This window comes from Myripristis murdjan, chromosome 18, assembly GCF_902150065.1.
Source record: "Myripristis murdjan chromosome 18, fMyrMur1.1, whole genome shotgun sequence".
In the NCBI taxonomy this organism is placed as follows: Eukaryota; Metazoa; Chordata; class Actinopteri; order Holocentriformes; family Holocentridae; genus Myripristis; species Myripristis murdjan.
In genome coordinates, this window is record NC_043997.1 from 5,593,197 (window position 1) to 5,608,473 (window position 15,277).

The 15,277-nt window shown below is 40.2% G+C and overlaps 1 pseudogene; it reads right to left on the reverse strand.

Moving 5' to 3' along the window:
* Positions 1 to 4,647: 4,647 nt before the first annotated feature.
* Positions 4,648 to 15,277, reverse strand: part of LOC115376874 (gastrula zinc finger protein XlCGF57.1-like) — a 42,760-nt pseudogene continuing 32,130 nt past the window's right edge.

Sequence of the window (15,277 nt, forward strand, 5' to 3'; positions counted from 1 at the left end):
TTATTGTCATATTTATTGTATTTTCAGTGTCTGGAGGGGCTGCTGAAGCCAATCCACGCAAGGCGACATACGCTGCAGTCACAAAACACAGACAGAACAGAGGTACTTCATGTTAGTATTTCCACTTTACACTGATTTGTCTCTACGTCCTGTGGAGCAAAAGGCCACAGTGACTTATTTATTGCAGACCGGTAGAAGCACACATGGTTGGTATTTTGAGAGACACAAAATGCTGCACGTAGAACCTTTAATTAGACAACAAAGTTCAAGTTGAGCAGCTCGAGCTCAGAGTTATTTTGGACTGACAGTTGTGAGGTGTTTTCTCAGACTGTGATCATTTCAGCCTATCTGACACAAACCACACGAGAAAACCACAGCCAGAAAAAAGCCTGAGAGCCTCTCACCAAGCTTTGAAGCTGTGAGTTCGTGCAGTGCGCCTCATACAAGATGACGGTTGTATAGTTATTTGCAGCACTCTGTGTGTCGTGGTCACTCCTCAATTACCATCTGGGTGTGAAGTTTCTACTTTGCAAACATTTTGACATTCGCCGACATCGCACACATTAAAATATAGCACCAAAAAAAAAAAAAAAAAAAATTGAGACAAGGTCCGAACAATTTATTTGAACTCCTGGTGGCTTTGCTGGCTTAGTTTGGTTTCTATGGCCAATTGAAACGTGTGACTTTCACATAATTGCACCAAGATGTCCAAATGTCGTTGCTGTTCCAGGATAATTGTGATAGTGGAAGTGAGATTTCTGGTGCCCATGTCCTTTGAATACAATAATCCATTTATTATATCATCGCCAATGTTCATAATCCATATTCAAACTTATGTTCCAACAAGTTCACAGCAAAAATGGTTTGCTTTCTTCTCATTGGCCACACTTGTGAAAGCTGACAGGTGTTTTTCAAGTTTCCTGTGGCCTTTACCAGACACTACGTTGTGCTAAATGGGGAAAAATAACACCCTAACAGGAAATTAAACATATGTGGCTCCTGTGCACCAGCCCCTAACTGCGTGCTTAGCCATAAAAAGCAAAGCAAATCTATCAAAATCCAGTTTCCCAAAAAAACAGTTTATTAAAGCTTAACCTGTCCTAAATACATGATCTTAGCATCAGTCCTATACTTGTCTGCGGTGTATATAAAAGCATCCGGGATCCACATTTTTTTTCCTTCATTTGCTTCATCACTCAGTATAGAAATTCGATTATAATCGCATTTGTTTCCATAGCAGAACACGGAGCGTTCACCTTCTCAGAAAGAATGACCAACCCACTCTCAGCGAATGATGACGATTTCTACTCCGTTATCCATTAGGTGAGTCTTATATTGAACTTTTGCTCTACTTTAATGAAATCTCTGTCTTGTAAGATGATAGGAAGGTGGGAAAATCATCAAAGAAAAAAAAGGGGGTACCTTGTGATGGTGATGTACTGGGATGCATCAGTCTGGGGATTCCTGCCTGAAATTCACTTAAAATTATATACTACGAAAAAAAGAAAAAAAAAAAAAAAACTGAAAAAAAAATCTTGTTTTTCAAATCGATATCTTAGTGTGATTAGATTACAATAAGGTCATTTGTTTAAAAATTGAGCAAGTTCAGTTGTAACATCTAACCCCATATATTGTAGTTTTGTTAGAAGTTTTTAAGGCCAAATTGAGGTTCAAGTGGCTCGTTACCATTTAAAAAATGTTGCTGTGTAAGATCATTTCTCATGTTTTTGATGCCTGTTGTCTTGGTGTGTCCTGTGTGTGTGTTACAGGTCTTTGTAGGAAGAGACAGCCAGCTGACGGAGAGACTGATTTTGTGGCTTTTTGTGCACTTGTACGCATTAATTTTTTGAGGTTTTGGGTGAAGTATTGTAAATCTAAGGCACCATTTTTTACGCTTGGTATACAGTACAGGAATAATAACATCAGAAACTGGCCAGCATCAAACCTGCACAAGCATGCGGCGGAGATATTAAATTATTCAGCTATAATATTAAACAATCAAACATACCACATTTTGCACATAGAATAAATTGATTAAAATTAACATGTTAGAAACCTCAACATTGTCTATAAAACCATCTGCAAATCAACATTTGCATGTATTTGCTGAAAAAAAAAAATACTGAAAGTATCCAGATAAGTGATGTTTACAAACCAAATTATATTATGACCATTAGTTGCAATGTTGTATATATTCATAATAAAATACTGTGTCCATTAATGTAGATATTTTGTACATGCATAATTAAGATCCAAACAGGTTGTGTACATGAATAAGGACAATAAACACGGTGTACATTCAAAAGTGATGATCAAATGAAGTGGAACCGTTAAACTGCCTTCATCTCTTTTCTACCCCGTCCTCTTCAGGATGCAGTTTGCATGAGTGGTGGTGGTGCATGTTTTTAAATAGTCTCTGTGTGGTTAATAAAAAGCTAAAGCTCACCGTGAAATGGAAGTAACACGGTTGTATTACGTGCTGGTGAAACCACTCAGGTCATTCTGTGGGTAGAAGCTGAAGCATCTTGTTTCATGACCTTTTCATAACCTTTTTTTTTTTTTTTTTTTAAATAATAGCCAATGTAATAACCAAAATAGCGATCCTGGCCTTGGAAGACAGGGCAAGCTGACGCATCTACTGCAGCTTATCTACTGGAATGGCAGATAAGGGAGTGAGGTGCTGCTCGCCACTGTCATATATTGAAAAATATTATTCTTCTATCTAATTATTGACTTTCAGTCTGTGGACAATTCATTTCTAGCACTGTTCACAATTTATGAAGGAAGCCTGTTTGTTTTATAATGTTCCCAGGGAGTGTGATGAGGCCTACTTTCAGTATTAACCTGTGAGCAAGCTGCCCATTCTGTTGACATTTTGGGAATGAAGCCTCATTTTGTTGTAACAAAAGTCCCCACCCCCACCCCACTAAAGTAACCCTAAAACAAAAGGGAAGAGAACCTCCGTGGGAGTCCGAAAGAACGGATCGTAGTCACCGCCCTTAACATTTTACAGTTTTGCTCAGTTGCTAAAACACTAAACTCCATACCCTGAACCAATTTCTCAGAGGCCTAAACTCATTTTTCCAGTCAAAAATTCTTTTGGCTAAACCTTAAACACTGTTCAGGTACTTGGACAGATTTTGCAAAACTCATCTGCTCTTTTTTGCTAAACCCTTAACACATTCTCAGTTACTCAACACATTTCACACTGCCATACACTCGTGTTGCAAAACTGTGAACACTGACAGCTAAATGTGAACACAACTCCAACACAGCTGTCACGTTTTACACACAACAACTCAAAACTGAACACACACTTTTCTAATGATATGATCAGACCAGTTGGGCAGGATAAAAGTTGGTTCAGAGTGCTCAGGTGGCACGTGCATCCATCTACAGGACAGAAACATATAGAGAGGCAGAGGAGGAAGAGTACGTATGAGAGGTGGTGGACGAGGAGGAAGGGGACGAGGAATAGGCCAAGGAACACCAAGAACTATCGTCACTGATGAAATTTGGGCAACTATTGTACACCATGTCCCTGTTCATGGGATGACTATGAGGGAAGCAGGACAAAGAGTCCAACCAAGTTTGAGTAAATATTGTCTGTGAGATGGATGAAGTCCTCTGGCCGGACCCCCAACAAAGACACGGTGTTGGAGAATGAATCTCAGTGACTTTGTGCAGAAATGTGCTTTTCATTTAGTTTTATTTTTTGTTATGAAAGTGCTGAATTTAGTCTAGATATTGCTTTGAATACTATATTATTTTGCTAAACTCATTTACAATAAACATTAACAACATGCCCTGGATGCTGTGTCCTAAATTATTTGATGTAGTGTCTGACGAATGCTCTGTGGTGACTATATTTTTACTTGCTGTGTGTATGATCTGAACACAGTGTTTGGTTTTGAACACAGGGCAACTGGTTTTGAGATGATAGTTTGATTTTGATAGAAAAGTTTGGGGTTTTGTGAATGTAGTTTGAGTTTTTGAATTTGTGTTTAAGGTTTTGAAAAAATGGGTGGAGGTTTCAAGAAATGTGTTTTAGCAATTGGGAAAAACTAACTTTTTTCAACCGTCAGCCATAAAAAGGTTTTACAGGTAGGAATGAAAACCCAGTGAGACAAAACTTTCCTACTGCCGCCCTATAATTTTGGAGACAGATTTTAAGGTCGATTTACAAATGGGGTGACGATCATAGGGATCTGTATAACAGCTGAACAGTCAAGTACAGACAGAAGTTAAGAGTTACTAGCACTTCACTTCCAGACATCTTCAGCATGCCTGTCCCTGACCTACACCATGTACAAGTACATGTACAACAATGGCATGAAATCAGTACCTCACATTACTACAACCAGTCAATCCAGTTGCAACAAAAGAAAACATGAATAAAATAATAAGATGTAAAAATAATTATCCAGTGATCAAAACAAAGATTAGATTAAACTTAAAATCACAGCAAAAGGAAACAAGCAGTCAGCAGCTCCATATTTCAGGTTTTTCATTTTCAAGTTTTATTAGTGAAAATATATCATTTACAGCAGGCAGGCGGTAGAAAAAGAGGAATGTGATCATGTTCTGTGGGGAAAAACCTGGAGAAAAAAACAAACGTGGAAATTAAAGTCACACGCCTCATATTGCTCTGCATAGTCGTAACAGTTTACTTTCTGCTAATTAGTCCCGACACTGACACACAAACACAGGAGAGCTGAAGTGGAGGCGCCTCGCTTCCCCCCCAAAGTTTCTGCTAACGCCCGGGAAGAGAGCTGGGCAAAACATGGAGATGTCCATTGTTGAGAGAAAAAAACAACACGCCATGTGGGAAATTTGACAAATGTTGAGTTGTCCATTATTAGAGTCAAGTGTGTAACCACTGAACTACATCGACGTTTCGAACAGAATTCCTTCAATGAATAAGAAATTCTGAGATCCTGCCCAGGACATTAACCGACATGGGAACAGAAACTTGAATTTGTTGGTTGCATCTCCAACCACAACAGTCCTGATTGACAAGGGTTGGACTTTCCTCGTCCTGGGCGATGATGGGACTCTCAGCAGCTTCAGTTCTGCTGTTCTATTTGTAAAACCTTTGTTAGTTTCTCTCCTGTGTGGGCTCTCATGTGCTTGTGTAAAACACGCTTATCTAAACAGCCTTTGTGACATTCTGAGCAGCTAAAGGTTTCTCTCCTGTGTGGCCTTTCATGTGTAGTCTTAAGCAACTCCTAGCTGCATAACTTTTGCCACAAACTGAGCAGCTGAATGGTCTCTCTCCTGTGTGGCCTCTCATGTGTACTTCAAAGCAACCCTTATCTGCATAACCTTTGCCACAAACTGAGCAGCTGAATGGTTTCTCTCCTGTGTGGATTCGCATGTGTGCGTTTAAGGAACTCTTGTCTGCAAAACTTTTGCCACAAAGTGAGCAGCTGAATGGTTTCTCTCCTGTGTGGATTCGCATGTGTCTGTTTAAGTAATTTTTAAATGCAAAACTGGTACCACAAACTGAGCAGCTATGTGGTTTCTCTCCTGTGTGGACTTTCATGTGATGGTTTAAGAAGGTTTTAACTCGAAAGGTTTTACCACATTCTGAGCAGCTGAATGGTTTCTCTCCTGTGTGGATGGTCATGTGCATGTTTAAGTCCCTTTTCGTTGTAAAACTTTTGTCACAATTTGAGCAGCAAAATGGTTTCTCGTTTGAGTGGATCCTCATGTGTACGTTTAAGAAACTCTGATTTGCAAAACTTTTGCCACAAACTGAGCAGCTAAATGGTTTCTCTCCTGTGTGGTGTGCCATGTGTATGCTTAAGTAATTTTTATATGCAAAACTTTTACCACAAACTGGGCAGCTACATGTTTTCTCTCCTGTGTGGACTCTCATGTGTTGGTTTAAGGAGCTTATGATTCGAAAAGTTTTACCACAAAATGGGCAGCTGAATGGTTTCTCTCCTGTGTGGACTTTCATGTGTCGGTTTAAGAACCTTTTAATTCGAAAAGTTTTACCACAAACTGAGCAGCTGAATGGTTTCTCTCCTGTGTGGACTTTCATGTGTTTCTTCAAGTACCTTTTCTGTGAAAAACGTATGTCACATTCTGAGCAGCTAAATGGTTTCTCCCCTGTGTGGATTGTAATGTGTGTTTTTAAGTTCCTTTTCTGTGAAAAACTTTTGCCACAAAATGAGCAGCTGAATGGTTTCTCTCTAATGTCAGATCTGCCAAGGCTGACAAGGACTTCACTCACTGAGGATGAACCTGATTGAGCTTCTCCAGCCTCCTCCATGTCATCTTCACTGTCATCAGTCTCAGAGTCAGAGGAGTGTGAGGAGAGGAGCTGGCCATTACTAGCTGGATGGAAATCAGCAGCTGGATCTACGTTTCCGGCCGGTTCCTCTCCAGCAGCTTCTGTTTCCATCTTTACAGTGGAGCTGCTGGCCGGAGGCTCTGCCTCTCTGCTCTCCTCAGTTTGGCTTTGATGAAGCTGTGAGGGCCCAGCTTCCTCTTCATCTTCACTCTTCACAGTGACAGTGGTGAATGGGACCTTGATATCTTGAAGCTGTTCTGCCTCCTGACTGGCCCAGAGCTCCTGCTGCTCCTCTTTAACGTGTGGCGGCTCTGGCTGCTCCTGGTCCACACTGGGGCTCCACTCCTGCTTCTCTTCTTTACACACCAGTAGCTGCTTGGGCAACACTGAAACACACACACATGCACACAATAAGAGAACCGTAACTGGAAGGTGTACACCCAATGCAAAACTGAGTTGTTGGATGTTTTTAGGGGCTACGATACAATACAAGATACTATGTGCATCCAAGACTCTGTGAGCTGCTGAACTTGTTCTGAAAATTTACAAACCAAGAGGCAGCTTGGAAATAGTCCTATGGTTTATGGGCACACATGGATCTAGAGATGCTTTTTTTTTTTTTTTTTTTTTCATTTTATGATAGAAATCAGGCAGCGACCAACAGACCCCTAGACGCATTAAAGCAAACACATCTTTTTTTTTTTTTTTTACCGTTAATGTCGGCAAAGGCAAAAAACGCACAAACTTAGAGAACCAACAGTAAATTGTAAACAAAGTAGGTAGTTTAAAATTAAATGCTGTTAAATCTGCTATAAATAGAAAAATAGATTCACTTTTTTTTTTTTAATTCAACAGTTTTACCTCTAATTGAATCCTGCAGCAGCAAAACTTTAAAGTCAACTTTAAGTCATGATGCAGGATTAACTGTAAACTGACACTTGAGGAGAGTTAACTTTTTTTTTTAATGGCTTCCTTTCTGGATTCGTTTGGTGGATTCAACTGAGTTTCATTATGCTGTTGCATTTGACCAAAAGAGTTTGATCTCGTTTTGCTGCACTCATTTCGCCAAGAGAGAAGAAAATAGAGCTTCTCTGTGGAGCCATCATGGCAAGGAGAACTAAGTACTTCTTAGCCAGCTAAAATCTGTGTTAAGGATCACAGAGGAACCTAAAGTTCAGGTTTTTCTTTTATATTTCACGTTAATGTTTGTGTAGTATTATTATTATTATTTAAATATCAGCTTGTGTAGACTGTCTTCTGAAAAAAAAAAAAAAATCAGTTGCGGTTCCTGAGTGCGGTTCCAGTCAGATGCAGGTTGCGCGTCTTCCGTCTTCCTCAAGTAGCTACTTTTTTTTTTTCTTTCTCCCTTTCCGCACTTTTTCTCTTTTCTCTGCCGGATTTGGGAAATTCAAGTATTAACTAAGATGCCGTGTTCGCTATCTGGCGATGCATCAGCAGAGCCGCCATATTGGTAGGGGCAACAGAGTGGGAGCGCCCAGGGAGTGAGACAGCAGACCGCAGAGAAAATGCCAGCTTCATGTGCTGCTTTTGGATGCTCTCACAGGCGAACAGTAGAAAATCGACAAGGTGGGACAACCTTTCACAGGTATAAGTGGCAGTTTCATTGTATTGAACTGTTTAGAGTTATTGATCGTAAAATGTTGCTTCAAACTGTCGTGAAAATGAGCTGACACTGTGGTGCTGATCTAACGCTAGTAACCCCACATCACCAGCCTCTTACTCCAGGTTAGCTAGCTTATTGAATATCTGACTAGAGTTAAAGTTAAACGATATTTTGACATCTTTTTGTATAATTTATTTTTTTGATACTTTATTTTTTCAATGATTGTTGACATATCTCCAGCTTAACTGCTTCCACACTTAAATTTCATGTCACAAAACATTTTTTTTTTTAAATAAAGGGCACAAAAAAACAATACAAAACAGAAAAACAAAACAAAATTGCTCACACTCCAATACAAAAAAGGGGGGCCACAAAAGCCACAAAAGCCACAAAAGATCGATGTGGCAAATTAATTGCATGCATGTATATCCATATGTATGTATATCCACTGAAATACACACAGTAGGTCTACCCATACATATACACAGTATAAAATACATAGCACTTGCAGGGAGTGTCAATAGCGTAATAATCTCTTTGAAAATGAAAACAATAATATCGACCTTCTGATTCCTTTTGATGATGTGGTTATTAATTTACGGTCATCTAAAATCCACCTTTTCTCAAACACATCTTCCATATTCCATATTTTGTGAGTTATTTTTTCCATAAGTTCAACCTTATTCTTCTTTTTGTATAATTTAGTTAATAAAAATGTGTTTACGTTAGCTACGTCTAGAAAGCTATGTTTATGCTGCTAACTTTGCCTTAATGCACTAGCTGCATCATTCAGCTACCGTTAATGTTACGGCTTGCTGATGGCTTTGTTTTTTGTCAATGGTTCCCGAAAGATCCTGAAGCTAGGAAAGCTTGGGCCATAGCTGCCAGGAGGACGGATTTTAAGCCCACCGAGACCACGGTTCTCTGTAGCTGTCATTTCGAGGCAGAGGACTTTGACTGAATATATATTTATATAACATATTTTTATAAGAGTAGTAGTATAAGCACGGAAGTCAGCATAATTATTTAATGTAAGCGATTATAAGAGGGGTGAAAGTATATAAGTTTTACTTCTCACTCCTTTTCGGATATGTTTAGATTCTTTTGTTTTGTTCTTGTTTTTTTGTTTTCTTTTTTGCTATTTGCATCTGTTATTCATTTTGTATGTCTTTCTCTATGATTTAAATTGCAGAATTGTTTGTTTTTATGGACATATTCGAAATAAACATGACTAAACTAAACTAAACAGAACTGGGCAAACTGTGCGTCTCAAGGACTGTGTCATCTCTTCAGTTTTCCCGGGTATCCGAACTTTCTGTTACAGATTTTCCTACAGGAGTTGACTTTAAATTTTTTATGTTACTTTTTTATGTTATTAAACACATTTATAAACACATTTGTGAAGAAAAGTTTTGGTAAGGAATTTATTACTAGATTTTCATACGACATTTTTATTGTGTTGCTTGTGTTATTTTATTATGCTGTTACTGTGTGGCATTGTGTGTTATGTAGTATTATTTTAATCATTCTCGACTTAATATTTTGCATTTTATATTGATTTCTTGTGGATGCACCTATGTACCCAGGTCTCCTGAAAATAAGATTTTGATCTCAATGGGACTTACCTGATTAAATAAAGGTTGAATGAATGTGTATATTATAATTAGTTTTGTATTCCATGTCTGAATTAATGAAGATGAAAATGATGTTCCGTGTAGGCCTAGCCAAGAGTGCTGAAAAATAAATGATCCCTACAGGTGACGATGTGGACAAGCTTAAGTGTGGTGTGGAAAGGGAACAACAAACTTAGATCTTTCGCATGTTGTGAAGATGGAAAAAATAGGATTTATCATGTGTCTTGGGTGTGTACGGATGAACTGACTGGGTGTTCTCTTAACTGGAGTCTGGGGGAAAAAATAGTTTTGTCCTATTTGTTATTGAATTGATTTTATTATTATTAATAGAATAACAAGCAACCAGGCAGCTTTATAGGCTAACAATACAATGGACAGAGAAATCTATATATTTGGAGACGCTCGAGTTGAAATTCTTAATGTTCTTTTACATTTGATGTTCCCTATTTATTAGACAGTAGCCTGCATATCCCTGAGAGGTAAGCTGTGGCTATTCAGAGGGTGTTTTGATATTTAGAGCTGATTAGACCCACCATCAGTATCTGAATTTAATTCCAATAAGTTTATAACAAGCCAAATTTCATGAAAATCGGATCAGGATTAAGCAAGTGATAGTCGATTTAGTCAGAATCTGGGGTTACAACGTTTAGAACGTTAGCTTCTGCCCTGCACAATATGGCGGACCAACAGACGCATAGTGGAGATGTGCGGCAATAGCGAACGCGGCATCTCCGTTTCTATATCTATGGTATTTTCAACGTACTCGGGCTGTTGGAGCGGGTGTTAATCAAAACAAACCAAGCACCTCTTGATCTCGTCACAGGTTGCTGGCCTCTGATTGGCCTGGCCTGTCTCTCTGACTTGAAAAAAAAAAAAAGCAGCACCTCACGCGATATGAAATGTGTGACATCATCACACTTTTTGAACGGCTTTTTAGAACAAATAGGTGAACTTAAAAAAAATCCAATATATAAAGATTATAGAGAATATTAGAAGTTAGACGAGAGTGCCACTTCTCCCTATATTAGAGATTCTCTAATATAGGGAGAAGTGGCACTCTCGTCTAACTTCCGGTTCTCGGAAACACGTCTCTGTCCATGTGAGGGCGCTTGGGAGTCTATGGGGCTACACCCCTAAAAATCCACTTTTCTCTGGAAATAATTTTTTGTCAAGTAATTTGAATACTGTTTTCAAAAGGGGGGGGCTAAAAAAATACACTCAGCTGAATATTGGATTTTTTAAGTTCACCTATCTGTTCTAAAAAGCCGTTCAAAAACTGCGACGACGTCACACATTTCATATCGCGAGAGATGCTGCTTTACGGCAATCTCCAGAGCCCATCTCCGGAGAGCAGACGGAGACACTCGAGACACTTTGGCCAGAGCCCGTCTGCGCTATATTAGACATTCTCTGTATACACAATTATTAACTTTGATAGGAAAGTCCTCCTTAAGAGTGGTGTTTCCAGATTCTCTAAGTCTTCAGGTGGCATCAAGTGGGATCCCTGGTCGTAAACAGCCGCAAGTCTGTCACTGACCAATCAGCATTCATTTGCAAATTCTAGCGTGTTATGGCCAACAACAGCCCAACCTGTAGGAAATCAAAAGGATAAAAGTTCACGCTAATTTCACTTTTAACCTATAATCCATACTGAACTTTCAGAAAGTACAACAGTATTTGCGATTTTTCAACCATAAACAGGTGTAAGAGACTAATTTAGCCTTCTAGCTCCATAGAGCCCCATTCATTCTGCACTCGCCCGCGATCATCCCCAGTGGAATTACGGTGGAACTGCAACCAAGTTCGATACAATGGGGGTTAATGGAGAGTGGCAAAGCTCGTCGTAGACGGGCTCTGGAGATTCTCTGGCGAGGCCTGCTGGAGCGGACCGGCCTGACAGCTGATTGGCCTGGCCGGCGACCTCTCTAAACAAAAAAAAAAAACACAAAAAAAAACGGGCAGGCCACCAGGCCAGTGACAGGCCGGCGCTTCGGGAAATCTCCCGGTTCTCCCGATGTACAGTCCGGGCCTGCTTGCAACTGGAAAACAGCGTTAGCAGCTATGCTAACTGTTAGCTGCTAGCCTAGCTCGACCTGTAGGATTATTCCAGATTATATCCAGCTGCGCCTCAAACTTTGGTGGGAAAAAAAGTCCTGTTAAGTGGACAAACCTGTCGGGAACAGCCGGGCTCCGGGGTGTAAAAGCGCGTCCAGCAGCTTCCTCTGTCGCTCGTTGTCCTCTTTCAAACGGGAGATCTGCTTCTTGTACTCCGCCAGCGTTCCGTCCATCAACTCCGAGATCCGAGCGGCAGCCGCATCCTGACGCCGCCGGACCAGCGAGCTCAGCTCCTGCAGCTCCGACATCCTGCTGCACCGAGCTGCTCCTCAGCCGGCAGGAGTCTGGACAACAAGCAGCATGTGGAGGAAGAGGAAAGAGGAAGAGGAAGAAAGAGAGAGTCACGTGAGCAAAAGTTCAAAATGCGTCACGTGATTCATGCAAACTCTCTCTCTCTCTCTCTCTCTCTCTCTCTCTCTCTCTCTCTCTCTCTCTCTCTCAAGCTGCTTGCCAAGGTCACTTTAAGTTGCAGGTAATTAAAGCAATGAACTCAAATCAGTTTTTGGTCCTGTATTGTTTGGCATCCGGCTGTGCAAAGTAGCTGTGTGAATGTCTATGCCAAGCTGATATGAATTATATTTACTTTTTATTTTATGCCCAGGCAAATATAACAGCTAAGGACTCTGCCATGTAACTCTGATTAAGGCTTTTTGCTGTTTTTTGTTTTTTTGTCTGCATCCTTTGTCTCTGCTTTGTCTACGCGCACATATAGACTTTTTTTTTTTTTTTTTTTTTTTACACCTTTGTGCTTTCGGCTATACGGGTCCTCCATGACATAATTGTTATGGAATGGAAGGAGGTTTATTGAAGAAAAGTCGAGAGAGAGAGAGAGAGAGAGAGAGAGAGAGAGAGAGAGAGAGAGAGAGAGAGAGAGAGAGATGCAGCCCGGGATGATTTATGTTGAAAAGGATCACGGTCTTGGAGGGGTGGCACCACAGTCAGTTCTCCTTAGGGATGGGCGATACCACTCTTTAAAAATTCGATACGATACCGATACTTTTTCTTGCATTTTCATCGATACCGATACTGATAATTTGTTACTGGCAATTTTTTTCATTCAAAATATTATTACATTTAAGACAAATTACATGACAAATACAGACCATTTATGCCATATTTATTATGTTCAATACATAATATAACTAAAATTAAAATAAATAACATAAATATGAATTAAATAAGTTAAATATGAACAAAAATTTGCACATTTTCACTTTTCTTGTCAAAAAAAGGAAAAATAGACCAATCTGCCATTATTTTCTGTGTGTTCCTCCGGCTCCCGGAGCCACTCTTGCTGACTGTGCTATCGGGCCATCACGTGACACGGGCCAGCTCAGGGGTGTCTGGGCACATAGCAAGTGAAGTAAGCTATCTAAAACAGCTAAAAGTTATGCATGCACCCCCAATTCTTATTTGTTAGTATCAATATTTGTTTAAGGAAATTGATGCCAAATGAGTAGCATGTGAGTATCGATATATCGATACCACAGGATCGATACGCCCATCCCTAGTTCTCCTGGCTCTCCCACATACTAACATGTTTGTTTTTAAAGCTCTCAATGGCCTAGCCCCCCAGTACTTGACTGAGCGCCTCCGTATCCACTCCCCTGCCAGAACATTGAGATCTTCTAATCAGCTGCTACTGGTCACCTCCAAAATGAGGCTAAAAACCAAAGGTGACCGAGCCTTTGTGGCGGGGGCCCCTAGGCTCTGGAACAAGCTGCCCTGGCACAACCGCTCCGCGGGATCGATTGAGGTTTTTAAATCCTCCCTAAAGACACACCTCTTCTCCCTGGCTTTTAATCGAGTTTAAGTGGACTTTTGGTTTTTAATTTTAATTTAATTTAATTTAATTTTAATTTCTAAAATAATTTCTATTCTATTCTTTTTTATAGCACTGTGTTTATGTATTTTACTATTTATTTTATTTATTGTAATCCGTACTGCTTTTAATCTGTACAGCACTTTGGTCAACCCCAGTTGTTTTAAATGTGCTCTATAAATAAAGTTTGAGTTGAGTAGAGTTGAGTAAGAACTTTAAAGGTCTCTGAGGGACACTGAACATAGACTTGGACTTAAATAATGGAGACAGTCTGGAGACAGTGAGTCTTTGTAATAGCCAAAATAGCGATCCTGGCCTTGGAAGACAGGGCAAGCTGATGCATCTGCTACAGCTTATCTACTGGAATGGCAGATAAGGGAGTGAGGTAATGCCCGCCACTGTCATATATTGAAAAATATTGTTCTTCTATCTAATTATTGACTTTCAGTCTGTGGACAATTAATTTCTATCACTGTTCACATTTTGTAAAAGAAGCCTGTTTGTTTTATAATCTATCTACTTTCAGTATTAACCTGTGAGCAAGCTGCCCATTCTGTTCACATTTTGGGAATGAAGCCTCATTTTGTTGTAACAAAAGCCCCCACTCCCACCCCCCTAAAGTAACCCTAAAACAAAAGGGAAGAGAACCTCCGTGGGAGACCAAAAGAACGGATCGTAGTCACTGCCCTTAACATTTAGGGCTTTTCTCAACCGTCAGCCGTAAAAAGTTTTACAGGTAGGAATGAAAACCCAGTGGGACAAAACTTTCCTACTGCCCCCGTATAATTCTGGAGACAGATTTTAAGGTCGATTTACAAATGGGATGGCGATCATAGGGATCTGTATAACAGCTGAACAGTCAAGTACAGACAGAAGTTAAGAGTTACTAGCACTTCAGAGTGGAGCCCCAATGTGGACCAGGAGCAGCCAGAGCCGCCACACGTTAAAGAGGAGCAGCAGGAGCTCTGGGCCAGTCAGGAGGCAGAGCAGCTACAAGATATCAACGTCCCATTCACCGTTGTCACTGTGAAGATGAAGAGGAAGCTGGACCCTCACAGCTTCATCCAAGCCAAACTGAGGAGAGCAGAGAGGCAGAGCCTCCGGCCAGCAGCTCCACTGTAAAGATGGAAACAGAAGCTGCTGGAGAGGAACTGGCCAGCTGCTTAGTTTGTCATAAAAGTTTTAGATATAAAACTTACTTAAAAGTACACGAGAGTCCACACAGGAGAGAAACCATTTAGCTGCTCAGAATGTGACAAAACCTTTTCAGATAAGTGTGTCTTACACAGGCACATGAGAGTCCACACAGGAGAGAAACCGTTCAGCTGCAGTGTGTGTGGGAGAAGTTACAGCCAGTGTGGACATCTTAAAAGGCACAAGTGTGATGGTAAGAGCCCACAGAGCTGGAGCCGCAGAGCTGCTCCTTCAGCTGGACTGTTCAACAATTTAATAAATGCAGCAATATGTTTTCTTTTTGCTTCAGTGTATGCTGTATTTACAGTATGCTAGTATTAAAATATATATATCAAACTTTATAAGCTGTGTTATCAAATATGTTCTGTTGGTGAAATGGCTCTTTTGATAGTAAAGGTCACATACCTCAGGTTTAGTCTCTTGTGAGATCATCCATTTTTCTAAGCCTTTGTTGTTTGGTGTACCCAGACGTTTTGGTCAGGACTTCTATTACAGTAAAAAAATGTGCATTTACTCTGCTCTGCCTGCCTCTCTTGCATTTGGATCCTAGTATTTCCTGACTCCTTCCAGCTCTGGTGCTCTCATGA